Source organism: Nilaparvata lugens, chromosome 6 (genome assembly GCF_014356525.2).
Source record: "Nilaparvata lugens isolate BPH chromosome 6, ASM1435652v1, whole genome shotgun sequence".
In the NCBI taxonomy this organism is placed as follows: domain Eukaryota; kingdom Metazoa; phylum Arthropoda; class Insecta; order Hemiptera; family Delphacidae; genus Nilaparvata; species Nilaparvata lugens.
The window spans coordinates 50,388,249-50,408,058 of NC_052509.1; the positions used below are offsets into that span (position 1 = coordinate 50,388,249).

Genomic DNA, 19,810 nt, shown 5'->3' on the forward strand with positions numbered 1-19,810 from the left:
AACACCACATCACCCTCACTACAACTATGGAGAAAAGATGGAGAGAGAGGAAAGAGTCATGACTCGTTTATGACGCTACAACACAGAAAATATAATCCATTACTAAAACACAGTTATTACGGTGCCTCAATCTAGTTCAAGAAGAACTATTTTTCAGAGTTTATAAGAATTTCATATTTCGGTGATACTTATTAATAAACCAATCGCAGTAACCCGCTTTTCCAGTATCTAATCTCAAAATAATCGCGTTATCATCAATTTTTCGCACAACTTCCGCTTCCGGTGTCGCTGCCAAAAGATCGCGCGATCTAAATTAGCAACACAAACTGAGAGAGAGGTGGAAGTGATATTCACTTCAATCTGTCAGCCTTCCTTATGAAAATAACACCAATACTTCCCATTCAACCAATGCTGACTTCCAACCATTAGCCTTCCTTATGAATAGCACCAATGCTGACAGTTTGAAATGGACTCCACTTCACGAAAATATGACATCCAAGACCGTACTAATAGATGGCAGCCGATCAAAATGCACACACTGCCCTCATTTACAATCTTTCTATACTCACCCAGCAAAGGACTCAACTCAGCAACGAATTTCAATGCATAGAATCGCAATTTTCTAAATAATAGAGAATTAAAATAAATTGAATTTCGATTCAAGAATAGAGAATGATGAATTGGAAAGAAAAGGAATTAGTTTTAGTTTATACGAGGAAGATAGCAGGAACACAGCAAGGAGTCTCTGTAGAAGCGTCTGTAGAATTAAGAAGATTATTAACTTTTCATTGAGTAATCCCTAACACAATTAACAATCACCAAACAACACAACAGAAGTAGTAAGAACTTGAACGTACAAGTGTTTGATGAAGAGTACCGTGGGCGGTGAGAGTAAAGTTCTAATAAAACAATTCTATTATTGAATAACCACTTTACTTTCTCAATAGCTCCAGGAATAATATTTACCGGGCTGTGGAAAAACAAGAGAAAACAAATAGACCTGTAGCTGAAGCACACTTGCGAAAACAAAGAACACAATATCTATAATTTATAATAAAGGAAAGAATTGGCTTATACACGTACGGGATAGGAAATTCACGAATGACGCATTATCACGTCTGAATTACTTGAATGATTAACTTGAAATTTTGCAAAATATAGATTCTCAATACACCGAGAATGGTCTTAGACCTATTTTGAATTCTTCAAGAATTCAGTGGGTCAAGTTTTTAATTACACCCTTGCGGAGCAAGGAATATCTGCTAGTCTATGATAATCCCGATATTAATATTGATATTGCTATGCTTTCCAATGGATTGCTGAACTGCTGAGTAGGAAATAATTACTATCGGTTCTCATGGGATAATTCACACTATTGCAGTCTGCCAATGAGAGAAAACACTATTGGTTCTTATGGGATTGTTTAAACATTGACAGACTGAAAATGCCATAGTAACATAAGGGATTATCTTTCTACCCAGCATAGTAGAAATTTGCCAGAATGCAGACCTTTAGCCTACTGTTGCTATTCTGAATCATAAAGTGATTTAATAGTAAGCATGATGGAAAATAACATTGTTATTGAAATACAGTAGAACCTCTCTATAACGAACCTCTATTTAACGAAATCCTCTACACAACGAATTTTTACCTGGTCCCATGATATTTTTGAATTTTGGCTGCTTATTTACCTCTATTCAACGAATTTCGGACCTCTCAACAACAAAGTTTTTTTCTTGACTTCAACATACAAAGTATAGTGTGTATAGGAAGCAGACGGTTATTTTCAAGGAATTGTTTAGTTTCAGCAGAAAGGTAATAGACTAAAAATAATGGCAATTCAGGTAGGAAGAATATGTAGGGTGGTTTCAATAGAGGGTGAAAGACATGTCGAAAACTGAATACTAGTTACTAGAAATTGAATTCCAAGAACTTGTCAATATTGTAGACCAGGCAGGTGAACGACTGGACTTTCCCATTCTTTCTTTTGTCACACATTTTAATTCTTTGAACTGACTATGATGATGATGGCTGTGACGAACCTGAGGAGAAGAATCCGTCAGATCAAGAAGTTCTAGAAGCTTTCAAAATTATCAGGCAAGGATTAAAATAAATTGGTGAGTTTTGTGCCTGCACTTTTTAAAGATAATAGATAAGATAATTTTGAATAAAAATTTAGAATTTAGAAATAGGCCGACACATCTAGAAAATACCTGAGTCTATACCTAATTCATGCAGGTGAACGGGCTAGAGTCAAGAAAACTTCAATTAATCTTGCCATGCCTGATTTAATAGGTTTATACTATAGAAAATCACTACAATTTGAAATAATTGAAAAATACAAACAGTTTCAATAAACATTGGCAACTAAAATCGAACAACAGAAACAACAATTTCATGTTACTTTGTTGACATTCTTCATCTGATTCGGGGGCGCATTACTATCCCCGTTTAGATAGCAATACGTCACAAAACCAAACAATATCAGTCATCAAATAACAAATAATTAACTTCAACATAAAATTACTCTAGAAAGAAAAGCCCGTTGAACCCAAGTTTCGTCGATAGTAACCCATATAACCCATTTCATAATAATTTTGAATCCCCACTTTTGATTGACATTCTCGAATGAACCTTTGTTTCACTACACTGCACTTTCGTTGGTTTGTACGTTGCTTTATCGTCGGGGTTACAGTACCTTGTTTTTGGCGGTGAGCTTTTACCGGTTGAATTTGGCTTGACGGCGACGTCCTCTTACGTCCCTAGACCTGTCGTCTGAACGGGTGTCTTGAAGCGGTTTTACATAAAGTTGCAGAACCAAAGGGGTGGTAGTACAAGAAGTTGGTTTGGGGACACACATGAACCGCTGTAAATAAATGTATTACAGCATTAATTTCTAACTCTTCCTACAATTCATCAAAAGCTAAAACAGGAGTTTATTCTGTTATTTAATTTAGATTTTATCTTGACGTTCTGATTTCCTTCTCAAAATTTAACAGATTTAAAACAAATTTACTTGCCAGAGTGTCATTAATCTACAATGCAACTTTATGAAAACACTCGTAATAAATTAATATAATGCTTTTAGAAAAATGAATACTTCATTATTATGATGTTAACTTTTATGATATTTTTCGTTTGGTTTGCAAAATCAAATATAATTTTTCATATAGTAGCTCGGCTAGTATTGTTGGAAACTTGTGCGCTAGCCAACATTTATTTTATTTATTATTTATGAACTTTAGGACGCAATCCAAGTGTAAATAACAGGCATTCGCCCAAAACTGCTCAGAACCTTAATTAAAAATGAACATTCCAGAGTTTATGATTTGATTTACCTACAAATACAAGTCCAAAAACTAGTATCAACTGAAATTATGAATTTATCACCTAATAAAACAAGACACTTTATAACACAATAAAAGAAAAAAATATTGAAAATTTCACTTTAAGGAAAGATAATGTTTGCCTTATAAGATTCATCTTGTGGAATTTTTACCTTTAATTAAATAAAATTAGAAGACACATAGAAAATAATTTAAATTGTATTAAAATTTGAACATTCATTAATATTAATTTCCTGGAAAAGAAAAACTTTCTTCTTTGTCTATTAAGATTTCTATCATAAAAATTTACTAAATTATTCGAAAGCCTTTTAATGGCATAAGAAAACAGAGTCTGAAAAATATAAATTAAAAAATGTCATAAACTCAATATGAACATAATCTTAAAAATTTCATTCCAATTTAAAGGCTATCTTCCTGACTTTCAGCAATACTCTACGATAATATATCTCCAGGAACAATAACTCAAATGTAACGTAACTGAAAACTTTCTATACTTCTGTAGAAAAAAATTATAAGTATCTTCCATCACTAATAAAATCAAAAGGATTATTCTCAATCAATATTATTAACTTGAAAAATAACAGGCTTTGTTGATAAAATCTTTTGATTGAAGTTTCACTTAATTAATTTCCCTAAATTATATTTTAACCTTAGTTTACGTACCTTAGCGGTTATTTGAAGAAACAATTATTCGTACATGATGAAGAAACACAATTAAACCTTTCAGGACATGGCACTACTAGTAAATTTAAACATTAATAAAAAATAAAACTAGCTCCTACATTAACTACTGAAATAAACTTATAAACCTGCCCAAAAAGGGGAAACATAGTGACTACATCTTTACTCTCGTAGTGCTCCTAGCAAAGTGTCCTCCGAAACGTAATCTGGTCTCTCGACTCGGGAATCCCCACTACTGTATTTAGAAACAGGTCTCCTATTGGGCGAATGGAATCAATTTGACCAATCGTCGCGTGGCTTCTACAGCCTTTGGACCAAATAGTAACTGCAAAATCGGTAGTTTGTTATAATTTCAATGCTTGCTGTTTTCCAACTTATCGCATTTTATGTCGCGACAAGAAGGCTAAGTTTTAGAGATAATTCCATAATCTACATTCCTCGACGACTCGGAGCCACAATTTTTAAATATCTATCATGGGAAACTCGAAGTCATGGCCGTTCATAATAGAGAGAGAAAATAATTTATTTCGCTAACTCACTTACAATAATGGCTCTAGTCTATTGCGTATTAAATTTACTATTATAACTTGGGAAAAGGCCTGAATTAAAGACAGTGCCCGGCACAGTTTACTTACTTATTACATTCTATAAATATTCAAAAAAACAAGTATTTTTTCAAACATCATGAGTTTTCGAATTTCCATATTAATATTGGCCTAATAGGTCGCGACCTACGTTCGCGATGATATGTTTCATGTACCATATTCATTTATTTACCACCGTGATACGATATTACAAGATCCATAGGATCGTGGCAGTTTTCTTGGCAGAACCTCTCAATAACGAATACCTCTGTGCAGCGAATTTTTTCTCGGGATAATCGACTTCGTTATACAGAGGTTCGACTGATATAAATGGAATATATTATTAAAATATATGAATAAGTAATTGAATATATAAATGTTATTAAAATATATAAATAAGTTCGTGATGGAAAATAACAATGAAGTGAAACAAAAATGTATGGTACCAGATCTGGAAGTTTTCCTAGTACGGGAAAACAGCATGTGATCACGATATTAATGAAGATTAACATAATTAATTGATTAATACATGGATAAAAAATGTAAGAGTTTTACAGTTTGTCCCTTATTTGACTGAAGGCAGACTTGATGAACAGCTTTAAGGGGCATGTCTAGGAAGGATGTTCAAAAAGTGTAGTACTAGGTAAATTTAACTGATGAGATGGGGAGCGGAGTGAAAAAGCATGCTGGCCCACAAACATCGGTCTTCATAGCTCTACTCTCTCTCAATCGATGCGCTCTCTCACACATCAGTCTTCTCTTTCTAGAGAAAGAAGTTCATTACTTCAGTAGCACCACTATCACAATTGACACGCGCACTCACTCTCACATCAGTCTTCTCTTCCTAGAAAAGTCCATTATTATTATTATTATTATTATACACTGCATTGTCTACTCATTCTGCGGCTGTTCTAACATGACTGATCTGCTTTTGAGTAGCCTGGCTATAGATTGATTGTATTCTATTGCTTCAACAGTGTTATCAAAGAACACTTCATTTGACTAATTCTTCTAAATCGACATACAAGTTCATTAATATATGAGTGCACTATCCATATATATAAAAGCGAAATGGCACTCACTGACTGACTTACTCACTCACTCACTCACTCACTAGCAGAACTAAAAATCTACCGGACCAAAAACGTTCAAATTTGGTAGGTATGTTCAGTTGGCCCTTTAGAGGCTCACTAAGAAATCTATTGGCGATATTTTAACTCTAAGGGTGGTTTTTAAGGGTTTAAAGTTTGAATTTTAGCATGTATATTCTTCTTATTCCAATATCTTAAAATTATAATTGAAATGTCCATACCATATGTTAATATAGAACTATAATCTAGAGAGAGTACCTCTTCGAAACAGTTCTGTGGGTAGATGACACAAGCTGATTTGTAAACTTTTCAGGAGAGCAATTTGAAAGTTTGGCATAGCTGCAAAAATTATCTATCATATTTTTTCTTACCCATTTTACACTAATATAATCAGCTGATCATTGACTATTTGAATATAAAATATCAAGGAATAAAACATTTATTTAAATTGAGGATTGAATTTATTTAATTGAGGATTTTTGCTAGTGATGTCAGAGATATCATGTTTTGCCATCTGCCAAATGTTTCAAATCACAATGTAACAGTATAGGAAATATCTTAAAAATCGATTATTTAGAAATTTGAATATATTTTTCAACAATTAATTAATATTATTTACAAGTATTGATCAAGTTAAACAAACTTGAACTGTTTGCAAAGTTGTATGGGTTATGTAGTTCTCAATAGAGGTTATTGATTTTCAGATTTTATAATAGCCTACCAGTACATACACTTATCAAATTTTGACATCTTTTGATAATTGGATTATAATACAAACCGGTAGAAGAGTGTTGAGATATTATGTACTTATCAATATTTGTCAACTTGGGGTTTGGAAGAAAATGCTCTATCAGGCTTGAGCAAGGCCTATATCTCAGCTATTTAAAGAGATACAACATATTTAGTTACTAGCAGGTAACCCGTGCTTCGCAAGGGTCTTTCTTAAAACTTGACGTAATGAAATCTAGAAGAATTCAAAATAGGCCTATGTACAGTGAGTCAGTCATTCTATCAGGGCTCGAATAATTTTGAAATTTGAATTAAATAAAATTGGAAGAATATAATTTCTTTATCGAAATAACAACACCTTCATTGAAAGACCTGCATGCGTTTTCATATTGCCGATACAGCACTGATGAAACTGTAGACGTTTATTTAGCATTTGTCTCAAGAATTGTTCTAGCTGAAAATTTAATAATCCATGCCACGTGTAGGCCTAAACATTGCATCAGGAAAACGAAGTTTCAAAATATGTTTTTCAGGTAGAAAGCAATATAGAAACAGATGTACCTTTTTTAATTTCGACCATATATGATTTGGTGATTTTTTAATGAAATCGAATGTACCATTAATGAAATTTAAACATTAATTCTGAAAAATCTAAAAAGAAAATTAAAATTTGGGCTTCCAGGTGCACGAGATTGATATTTTTAGAATCTATGTGCAAAATTTGGAAATCTAAATCATTCCCGTTTTTCCGGTATGCAATCCACAAGTTGACATGTTCTGATGCGAACAAACGAACACATGAACAAACACAACCCTACTCTCTCTTATTATATAGATAGTACCATCTTATAGATCTAATTTTTCTGAACACAACCATATGCATAACTCAATATGTTCAAAAATGTGACTTATCAACTTGTGTCATCTACCCACAGAGTTCTTCTGGTAACTAAATTAAAAATTTTGTCACATTTGGCATTAAGTTTTCACATTTTTTGGCACAAAAAATGATTCCAATAATATAATAAATCAAATCAAATTGGTTTTTATTATCCATGATAACATGAAACAGCTGTTATATAGCTAAGATAAACGTTATATTTTCGAGCTCAAAATTTAAGTGGTTTTATTCTCTATTTTGTGAATTTAACGTTTTTTTATGTTTTTACAAAAGTTTTACTATCAATCTATCAAAATTTGAAATTGTTTGTTTTATTCTAACCTATACTCTCAGATTGTGATTTGGTGTAGAAAATTGAAATGGACATAACCTATGTATAATATTTGCACAATTTGAAACTGAATTAGGAAATTGAAAAAGTTTTGGGCAATAGCCTGTTTTTTCTTTCCCGATCATTATATTGTTTGTGGTAATCTAATAAATAAATAAATAATTAACAGGGCACAAAAATTCAAATCATACAACGCTAAATATTATAACGCTACAATGATTCATAAGCATAGTTTTATTCAGAAGCAAAGTACTTGTGACTGTATTAGCATGATTCAGAACTGGGCTAATATACGGTAGCAAATATTACGAGAAGTACCTAATTCCTGATTCACCAAAACAAGTGCAGATCACCATGTACAACGGCCTGTAGACAACTGAACAATGGACAGTTGATAACTGTCTATTTTTCTATTTTATAAACAATCGAATTCATTTCTGGTCAATTATGAATTTAATAGAATCTACCGCGCAGGCGCCAGCAGGCGCCTAAACCCAAAAAAATTATGATTCATATAAGCATAATTCTATTCAGAAGCAAAGTATTTGTGATTCTGCACGATTCAGAAAACATTCCAAAGAAGAAGATCGTCAGTCGTTACAATATTGACCCTATTGGAAACCCCCCCTCACTACAATGACAAGGACGCAGTCTGCGCAATCTCCCCCCCCCCCCAACGTTACCAATCCTGTACAGTGTCATACTGTACATTAGTTTTTGCATTTCACCTTTCTTCCAATTGAATACTTGTACCCTATTACTACTTCAAAGAAAGTAAATGTAAATGAAAAAAAGTGAACAGAGAATTGGCTTATCTTGGAAATCTTGCAGTATACTAAAATTATTTTTTTATTGCAGAAATTTTCGTTGAAGCATGAACTATTATTCATTCATATTATCCAATAACTTACTTTTTCTCGAGAATTTAGGAATGATTGGTTGTTTTCTAATTACAGTATAAGAAAAAAACATGTAAAACTTGATCTCTCCAAAACTAAATTTTTCCCGGGTAGTATCATGTAAAGTTCTTGGGTTGAATTTGAATTGCCATGCATGGCCCAACATGGATAATAAAGAATTCGATGAGAGAAGAATGAACCATGTCTCCAAAATAGCTGTACAAATAGAATATAGTACAGATTTCATGTAATATTGAAATGAAATGGGAATAAATAATAATATAAATATGTCAAACTACTGTATAAACATATAGATTAATAGAGCATATTATATGAATATAGTATATAACATAAAACACAATAGCGCAGACAAGAAGACGGGCAATATCTCATTGAACAAAAACAATCAATTGTCTCGACAACCGAAAACCAGTTTTCCGGTGTGAGTGTGTGTGTACTGTATAATCATAGCAGTTGGGACTGTGTTAGTGAGTTCGACCACACTTTTTCGAAAGGCTAGTAGGGAATTGAAGCTTTCTCGATTGCGAGTTCTTTGCAGGTACTTCGTTCTAGCGTGTTTCGGACGCTATTTTCCAACCGATAATCATGAAAATGGTACCAAATTGTTCAGAAAGATTTGGACATCTGGCGCCGTACCGCCAAATTTTGATATCACTTATCAATTTTTTCCTATTGAACGTCAAACTTTGCCAAATTTTCTCCAAGTTCATCGAATTTTAAAGTCATTTTATAGTTGGAAAATTGGAATTTGGCGGTACGGCGCCAGATGTCCAAATCTTTCTGAACAATTTGGTACCATTTTCATGATTATCGGTTGGAAAATAGCGTCCGAAACACGCTAGAACGAAGTGCCTGTTTCAGCCCTTTTTCCGAATTATAACATTGCTCTTAAGCATTGCACGAATTGGTGAACCAATCAAAGCGATTCTAGAGGCGTGTACAACTATTACTATTTTTGTTCTTGTTTCTAATTGCTGGCAACCAAAATAGTCAAACAGCCACTTATCCATTAAAAAAGCTACTAGGGTGAGATGTACTTCAGAAACTCAGCATTGATTGAATGGGGAGCGTTAGTGTCATTAAATTTATGAGGGTTGCTGACTGTTCAATAAGAGTCTCATCATACAATCGTTCCGATCGGTTCCCACAGAAGCGTGGATTGATTGAGGACGATTGAAATCGTTAAAAAAATGAACCATATACTCAATATTTGATATTGTGTGAAATACACACGAGACACGATTTGATCCTGTGTAAATAATTGAAATATTAATGTATTTTATTCATTCATTGATACACAAAACACAATTCATTAAAATAATATGGAACATTGTATAAATTATCCATAGGATGTTATAATACTCACGATGCCGCCTCCGAAACATAGCCACCCCTTGCGGGGCGGCATGCCAGCTATGAGGCCTGCGCCTGGGGGGCCCGCCCCCAATGCAGCCGCCACCTCCCAGTGAAGTCATAGCAGCTCTGCACCCCTGGCAACCACTCACATTCTGGCGTAGCACCGGTTCACAGCCCCCCACCAACGTATGTCACCCCAGCGAACATGTTGCAACCGGTTGTTGCGTGTTGTTACAACAACATCTAGGATTAGCACCACGTTTACGCAGAAAGTTATCGTCCATCATGAGTTATATTGATGGTTAACACTGGCAAAACTTTCACTTAAAATTCGTGAGAAACCAAATTCAAATTCAGAGCTTTCGCAAATAATAGTAGTTTAATTTGAGAATTATTGGTTTTTCACACTGACTCACTTTCAATAAGTAAGGAAAAAATTCAAAATATTGTAGTAGCTTGTCGCTTTCTACTCATATACTATATTGGAGAATATGATAATTCTTAGAGACAACAGAACTATTAGAAATATCGGTGTTATGATGATTTTCAAAGTATGGCCTAATTGAAAGTATGGAGTAATACAAGGATCAATCATTTTTGGAGTATGGAGTAGTCAAAGAGTTCTGTATTGAAAGATAATCCTCTTTCAAGATCTGGAGTAAGTGGAAAGTTCTTTATTGTTCATATTTTACGTGATTTTAAATCAACGAGATTCAAGAAAAATATTGGATCATTGATTCAGCACCCTGATTATTTTTTCTACTTTTATGCTCAACTTTTTCTATCCATGGCGAATAATTATATTGCCATGGATAATTAAAATAATGATTCCCATAACATTGATTGATTGATAAGTCTGCAAAATAGCCCACAAACTTTAAACTTCCAGAACTTAATTCATTCACAACCCTATCCAAGATTACAATACAAAACTAAACCATTCACAATCTTAATTTAAATTGAACTCAACTCAATTTTCAACTGCTAGATTACAATTCAATACACAGACTTGTTAGTTAGGGAATGGCTACCACTGATGTAATAAAATGGCAGTCAATGCCGTTTTGTGATTTGCTGTCAATGAATTAACAAATACCCGCCCATTTTCGTCAATGGAAGGAGGTAGCCAATCATAAGCTACCGAATCACCCCTCTCTCTAGTAGTGCTGTCAGTTGTAGTTTTCGTTAACTATCTACTTTCCAATCCACTAATCATTAGTTAAATGTCGGTTCTACTGTTTTCTATCTATCCTCAAATGTTCAAGATACTCGTACTATATATTCTGGATGATCGTAAAAAGTTATAATTTTAATATCAGGAGATTATTGAACATGTTTCAAGAAAAAACATTGGTGCTAAAACGCTCATGGAATGATGAATGTTCAATCAATTGTTTAAACCAATATTGGTTGTAACAATTATTGTTAAGTTATCGTATTGTCACTATTCATTATCAAAACATATTATTTTCAGCATATTTACTTCTTGGTTATGAAAAACTCCATTCTCAAGGATTCAATTTATTTACATCATATTTTCACATAAAGAATCAACAGTAAGTTATTCAGGATTTCAATAACTGATTTTTTAAAAATATAATTGGATCATTTCTATTTTCACGTTAGGGATAAGTATGGATATTATAGTATTCCTGCAGGGACATTTTATCTACTCTTCTACATACAAACTATTCACTAGTATTTAAAGAATTTTTGAAAATTGTATACTAGATTTCTAATTGAAAGCTCATCTGGGATAAGAGGAGAATATAAAGGATGGGATTCTTGAGGAGATTATTGATCCTTTGCTTGACTAATAAGACTTCACTACATTTACAGCATCATCTTCCTTTCTTTCATTCCTTCATTTTCCCCCTTCATCTCTTATTCTTTACTTTCATTCATCCTTATTCCATCTCATATCTGAACATATCCTTCTTCCACCTCACATCTGAACAGAAGAGAATCAAAACACATCAACTTTTTTCGATCTGGATTTGCTACAATGAATGAGACCGTCTGAACGAACGAAATAGGATGTTACTAATGTGTGAGATGAATCGTAGGCGATACATCAGAGGGGGTGATAACACAAGCTCTGCACTGCTGTCGCAGCTGGAGTTTTCCCTACAAATCATGCCGCGCCGGGAAACACATATGGACACATAAGGCAATTCACAATCATTTCTCTTGCAAGCTTTGTGACAAGTTCCTTGGAAACTTGTCAACCTAACAATTGATCTCACACAGGATTTGTAATGGTCTCTGGCGCAATCAAATGACTTATCACCGAGTTATCGTCCTGTACTATAATATAAAGGTGGAGTTGGAGAGGTGCATTCTCTCATTCTTTTTGTAAACTCTCTCACGAATTGTAATGAATAAATATTTCTAGTCTAATCTAATCCTTGCCTATCAAATGGCTTAAAAATGCACTGTGATGGATATTGATAATGAAAATTCCAAAATCATAACTTGACCTAGAAGGCTTTTAGATTTTGCAGGGAGTCACAAAAAACACTCAACCTGGAATTCCATGACATATTCGAATATTATCCATTCCACTTTTAAGAAAACATAATTTTCAGTTCCAGAATACCAACAGCCAATAAATAAAAATTATTTTAAATTGTATATACTCAGTTCAAGTGGATTTCATTTTAAATTTAATTTCAAAACAATCCGGCGCTCAGGTTTTCCTTGCCGGCTGTGGCAACAAGCAATATTTATTTTATTCCATTCTAAATCTCATTTGATTTGATTGTATAGTAGAATTGAAATTATTGTAAGTTTTCTGATTTATTATTATTTAACAAAAAAATATTACTATTGGAATTATATTATATAAATGAGTTTTCTCATAAAAAATGGGACTCATTCTAGATATATGATGAATTCACACTTCAATATCATAACCAGCTTTTTCCTGATTAATTTTTCTTACAGACACTGATAAAATCTACAGGGAACGGATTCCCATTTCGTAGAGCATCCATTCACAGATTACGGTTGATTTACACTAAAATCTCTTCTGGCAACTTTTTTCGATTCAGACAGGCTACATACTGACACAATCCAATCTGCAAAAATAGGGTCAAAACACTTCAAATTTCCATGAAATACGGTATTAACCATTCACAGTTTACGGTTAATTTACACTAAAATCTCTTCAGTCAAACTTTTTACTCAATTCATTTACACTCTGAAAATGTACAAGACAGCTGAAAGGCATTTCAAACACCGTTGCACCAAAAAATATCGCTAGACATCAAATAATAGCAGCAGCAGCAGCAGCAGCAGCAGCAGCAAAAGTATACGAACCAACGAGGCGAGATTAAGATGCGAGCAGATGAGAGCTGACAGAATTAGAAGGAAAAGAAGAAGCGAGAAGGAAGTTAAAAGCGTGATGGCAAATGTTACAAAAGGGGAAATTTTAGGGAGCTCACCACGGAAACGTAAGAAGAGGGTTTCTCAGTGCTGTGATCAATACATGAGACAGAAGTTGAAGGGATGAAGAGGGGCGGATAGTAGTAGAAGGAGAGGAGTGAGGAAGAGAAAGGGGAAGAAGGGGGAAAATGTGGAGGATGACAACTTCTATGTGCAGAAGTGGGCCTACCACTATAATACAAATGCTGACTGTCGAGGGAGGAATGGAGAGAGAGGAGGAAAGCAGAAGGTAATAGTGGAAATAAGGGTGGAAGAGAGAGAATGGTGGCGTAGAGGTTCGGGAGAGGCGTCGATGCAATGTCAAAGCTGAGAGGAACGAACACGTGTTACAAAGGCACAGTGAGAAGGATAAGAAAGTTTCAGAGTATATTTGGAGATATTTTGAGAAAAGGGTCTAATGGTGGGCATGAATGTTGAAAAGTTGAATACTGAGAGGGATAATAGAAAAACATTTCGATCGAAAGATGAGGGTTTGGAAACGTGGCGTGACAGCACATTCTTTCGCATATAGAGTATTCATATGAATTTTGACAATATTAATATTAATCCACAAAATGTTCGTTCAATCGAAAGAATTATGTACAATGGAATGAGTAGAAGAATGGAATAAGAATCTAATGATTAGCCAAATGATGGGGATATGTGGATCGAGCGAATAGCTAAAGGTTATATGGAGATAGATCATAGAAGATAGAGAGTGAAAACAATGGATTGATGAGAATCTATACAAATAGAGAGTGGAAGACAGAAAGGAACAAAATGGAAAATGAGGCTGGGAAATTGTCTAGATCACCATTGATTTGTATACATCTGGATACATGTGAAACGTTGAAGAGAGAAACAAAGCACATTTAATAATAATAATAATAATAATAATAATATCGAGTGACCTGGCTGGCTCAGCCATTTAATGAATTATAAAGAGAAACAGTGAACGAGGAGAAGTAGAAAACCAGATAAGTATGAAAAAGAGAGATGAAAATGAGAGTGGAAACAAGGAAAGGTATACCAGAGATGGGAGCAAGCTTTATCTATTTACCTGCATGGGGAGAATACTCAGTTTATAGAGGAGAAACCCTGTTAACCATGTGAAGAGGGAATGAGCATCATGAGTGATGTTTGAGTGCAACAGACATACGTAGAGGGAAAGAGTAAGAGACAGAGGAAGACAGAGAGAGAGAGAGAGAGAGAGAGAGCTATGAGAGCAAGATTAATCTAGATTATATCTGTTTGGGGGAGTTTAAAGTGGAAGGGAAAATCATGAGAAACAAGAGGGAATGAATTTTATGAATGATGTTTGAGAGCCACAGTGAAGAGGAAAGTGAGCGAGAGAGAGCGCGTGAGTGAGTGAGAGAGAGAGAGAGTGTGAGAGAGAGAGTGTGAATGAGTTAGGGACGGAGTGAGTGAGTGAGGAGTGAGAGAAGGAGTGAGGAAGAATAAAAGATAGATAGAGAGATAAAGTAAAAAAAGTGATGGGAAAGAGGAGCAAGCTCAAAGCTCAAAACTGTCCCCAATGGCGGTATACAACAACAGGTGTATAGTGAGATCCACTTCAGTCATCATTCTTCATGAACCACATCAATACATCCCATTCAACCAACACTGACACTTCAAATTGAAACCAACTCTAAAGCGTCTGATCTGATATTTAGTCTGGCAACACACGTTTTGTGGGCACGTGCATCCAGCCACACACTGTATATCCATATCTATTGAGCACGCAACATGTTCTGTATCCACAGTATATATGTATCTACTACATCAACCCTTCCTTTTCCACGTCCCACGAGTTATTATAGAGTGGCCGGTGAGAATACAGTAATGGAGTTGTCACTCAGTGGGAATTGCTTAATCAAAAAAATACTGGGAGAATCGATGAGAATTAAAGCTTTATAGATACCACTGCGATTCGCAAGACGGGACGGCCGACAATATTTCTACCATAGGTAATAATCAAGGCTTAAAAATATTCCCCATCCTGTCGCCGTCATGCGAATCAAATCGTATACACAAGGCATTAAGGGAGGAATCGGACTAGATGGATTGAATTTAAATTGTATTTAAATATTTAGATTCTATTGATGGTTGAAGCAGACAAAGCGATCAAGGAAGGAAGTGATATATCACACATGAAAATAATTGAGTTTCATAACAATAATCAAGTTGAACCTGCTTATGAAATACATATGTTCATATTTCCTCAGTATTAATACTGCTAGTAGGCTACTACCGTACTTAATGAAATTCATCTAATTCATTGATCTGGTTCTAAATATTATATTATTATCAAAAAATCTATGATCTATAAAACCTCTAGAATCAATGATGTCACTTTACGGTGGTTAAAATCGATTGGATTTTCGGCTACTGACCCCTAATTTACAACAATTACAAAGTTTTATAGTATTCTAATTTCAAAATGAGATGGCTGGGATACAATTAATATGAGGCTACCGATGGAGAAACATTGACCACAAAACAGACAAACTACGAAAAATCGATGACGTCACTTAACGGTGGTTGAAATCGATTGGATTGACCCCTAACTCCTTGGGTTAACTGATCCCTTATTCGCAACAGCAATTCATTATAAAAGTCTATGCTATTCTAATTTCAAAATGAGGTGACTGAGTTACAATTAATATCAGGCTACCGATGGGGAAAGAAGAAGATGGGGAAAATTGACCACTAGAGAGACAAACTACGAAAAATCATTTTGAAACCTATTGAAGTGCTCTTCCAATGGCTTTTAGTGCCAACTAATACACTTGAGACACGGGCTAGAAAGCTAAGATTCCATTAAAACATGGAATTGCTTTCATTCGATAGAAGAGAGTGCTCCTTCTCGAATGGAATAAACAATACAACAGAATCAAGTGGAACTATTGATTGGATGGAATTCGAGTTGGAAGGTGGACAAAGATGCCAGATAAGCGAGAGAGAGTGGGAGAGAGAAGGCAAAGAGAGCAACACAAACTTCCCTTCTTTCTCTCACCCAAATAAGTTTACACTATCTCACTCTCTCCACGCAATGAAGTTAGGTTAGTGCATTTGGACCAGTTCCTACTTCCTAAAGTAACTTTGGGGAGACGATTGGAGTAAGAGTAAGACATGCTTTGTGTGGCAATTGCTGCAAAGGTAAGTGGAGAATGCTATCCGACTACAGTATAGGAATGTGGAGGAAAATAATGAAAAATAAGTACTAATGGATTATTATTACAACAGAGAATGTTATAGAAAAATAGCAGAGAGTGTACTATACTCTATTATAATTTAAATATAATCCCAATTAGTGGAATTGGCTTCACGTATAAGATTGAAAAAACAATATGAAAAACAAAAAGTATCTAAGTTTTTTTTATTCATGCGTATGGCATTTATTGGAAGAGATTCCTTTGAGATATTCTGTCTCGCCTTAAAAACCAATTCACTTATTATATACACTCAATTTGATAGGTTATATTGGGAGAATCACACCATGTCGAAAATTACATCAATTAGAGATTACAATAGATACTGTATACTGTAAATAGAAATTAAAGTCAGTATTTCATATGATAATCTCAATTCAAAATACCGGATCTCAAATCATTTCCAAAACGGAAATAAGTCTCCATTTGATAATCTATACAATACATTGAATATAATCCAGTAAATATTATAATCTGGATAATTGATAAATATAATCATAGAGAAACAATAGCATAAGTACGCTATTATTTCTCTATGAAATAATCCAATCTCTTTCAATCGAGTTATTGACCACTGCTGTTGACATCATCAGATTCTAATTGACAATTCAGAGATCTACTGCAGAATGAAACAAAAACAAAATTGATTTATTGACAGAAAATAATTGGCCGTATTTGCCATGATAGATTTGTCACCACAGTGTTGACAGGAAAAGTGTAGAAGTGGGCTGTGATTGGCCAATCGGAAAAGGGTCAACTCCACCTCCCGCCACTGCTATAATGGATGAGATATCGAAATAATTCAAAAGACATAGTTCTCCATTACCGGGTCGCGCACCACCCCACACCATTTGACCTGCTATAACACCGCAATGTGACACCGGAAAACGTGGAGAAGAGAAAAATAAGATAGAGGAGAGAGAGAGAGAGAGAGAGAGAGAAAGAGAGATAGATAGATAGAGAGAGAGAGAGAGAGAGAGAGAGAGAGAGAGATAGAGAGAGAGAGATAGAGAGTGTTGGAAAGTAAAAAGGATACAGAGGAAAAGAAGAGCCTGAAAAATGATGGGGAGGAAAAGGTATATGAGGATGAGAATAAGAAAGAGGAGTGAGAGGAAGAACGAAGAAGTAGAGAAAGATTAGTAAGAAGAGAAACAGAGCGGGAGATATAGAAGGTTTAAGAAATTTACAAGTATCAGAGCAAAGAGGAAGAGGATAAATAGAGCAACAAGAAAGATAGAGAATAGAAATAGAACAAAGAGAAAAAGAAGAAATAGAACGTGGTGGACAGAAAAACGTAGAGAATACGAGGTATAGAAAAGAGTAAAAAGAGAGTGATGAAACGTGTGGATGAAAGATAAGAAGAAAACAATGAGGAATAAGAGAAAAATAATGAAGGATATGGTGAGAAAGATTAATAGAGGAAATTGAGACAAATGGAAGTGGAGTGAATGTGAACAAAAGGAAATGAGGATGAAGGTGGAAAAAGGATAGAAGAATAATTGCTATAAATGGAAAGAAACCCGAATTACAGAGGTTAAGAGATATAAATGAAGTGAATGTGATGTGGGAGCAAAAGATTGAGAAATATGTGAGAATGTAGAAGTTGAAGAAAAATACTGATCTCAGTGAATGTAGGAAAGAGAGGGAGAGGGAGAAAGGTGATATGGGAACTTAATAGAGTTGAATGAGAAGAGGAAAGAGGGAAATAATAGGAAACGTGAGTTGAAATAATAAAACAGGGAGAGGAAAGATAGGAAGGTTGTGAGGCAGAAATGCAAGAAATAAGAAAATGCTAAGTGAGAATTTGAGACTGCGAGATGTTGAGAGGGTGGAAACACGAAGAAAAGGAATAAAGCAAAAATAAGAATGAAGGAAATGGAAAGAAAACTTGATAACGAGGTGAAAAGGAAAAGAAAAGAGTGGCCTGATCTATGAATACCTGAATTATTAAGTGGCGAATGGTAGGTTGACTATATTGGAAATGAGAAATGCTCCATTTTCACCCTAGCGGTTCTGTCCCGATGGCAAAAATGTTCGCTTCCAATATGTTCGCTGCGGGGATTCTTTCACACCTCCTCTCTCACTCACACTCCCTACTCTAATCACTCAAACGCACTCTCTCACTCCATATTTCTCTCATACTCTCTCACTTTCTCCCTCCAACACTTACACGCTATCTCTTTCTACCCACAAACCGCGATCTCCAAGTGAATTGTAACCAAGCCCCCAACTCTTTTCATAGACTTCAGAATGATTGAAACATTACAGCAAAGCGTATCTTTTGATTGAATCTGAGTCATTTGCAGGTTGAAAGTTGATTAAAGAGAGGTTCACATTGATTTCGATCGTAAGAAATATTGTTTGAATGAATATTTTACTTGTTTAGAGATATTTCAATATTTTAATGTAGGTATCAGCTGTTGATCGGGTAGTAGTTGTATGTTGAATTCATTACAAAGAAACATATCTGGATGTGCATACTGAATTCTGCGCCACTAACATGCGCATTTCACATTATTCATAAGCTGATACCTATGCTTATTATAACTGTATCTTATTGTTTCTGTGACATAATCAACATTTTGATTTGGACAGTATAGTATAAATTGGAAATGAGACAATTTTGGGCATGAGCCTGTTGTGCCTTTCCCCATGTTAAGTATTTATACACAATGTGATAAACAAATGAATGAATAAATACAGTTATAATAAGCATACTATCAGCAGATGAAAAGTGAAATACGCGTGTTCGTGGCGCAGACGTCTGTACGCACCTTAATAAATTACCATCAATTTACCACTCTAAGGTAATTTATTATACTAAACGGGCTGTAGTATACTACTGGAGGGAAATATAAACTATTATGAATATTGTAATTGCTAGAATGTAGCAAAAATATATTCCAGTAATAAGATATGTATTACTCCATACTCCAAAGATACCTTGGTTTTTCCAATCTATTCATAATATCAACCAGGAAGTAGAACGATTTCAATCTAGTTCTAAGGAACTAAAATCTATTCAAATCTAGATGAACAGGGTTTCACCCCAGATAAACCAAAATTTTCCAATTTTTTAATCCAGAAAATAGCACAACTATTCTACCAATCACACACAATCACTTTTCAACACAAATCAAATCACAATATCTTGATAGCCGCAACGGTTATACCAATGAGCTCACAAATTTCTCTTTTCGAAATCAGTATCGAGCCCAAATTTTCCACCACT

The 19,810-nt window shown here is 34.6% G+C and overlaps 1 protein-coding gene across 1 annotated transcript in view; it reads right to left on the minus strand.

The window, feature by feature from the left end:
* The window catches only part of LOC111050083 (triple functional domain protein), a 463,117-nt gene that overhangs the window by 356,154 nt on the left and 87,153 nt on the right, over positions 1–19,810 (minus strand).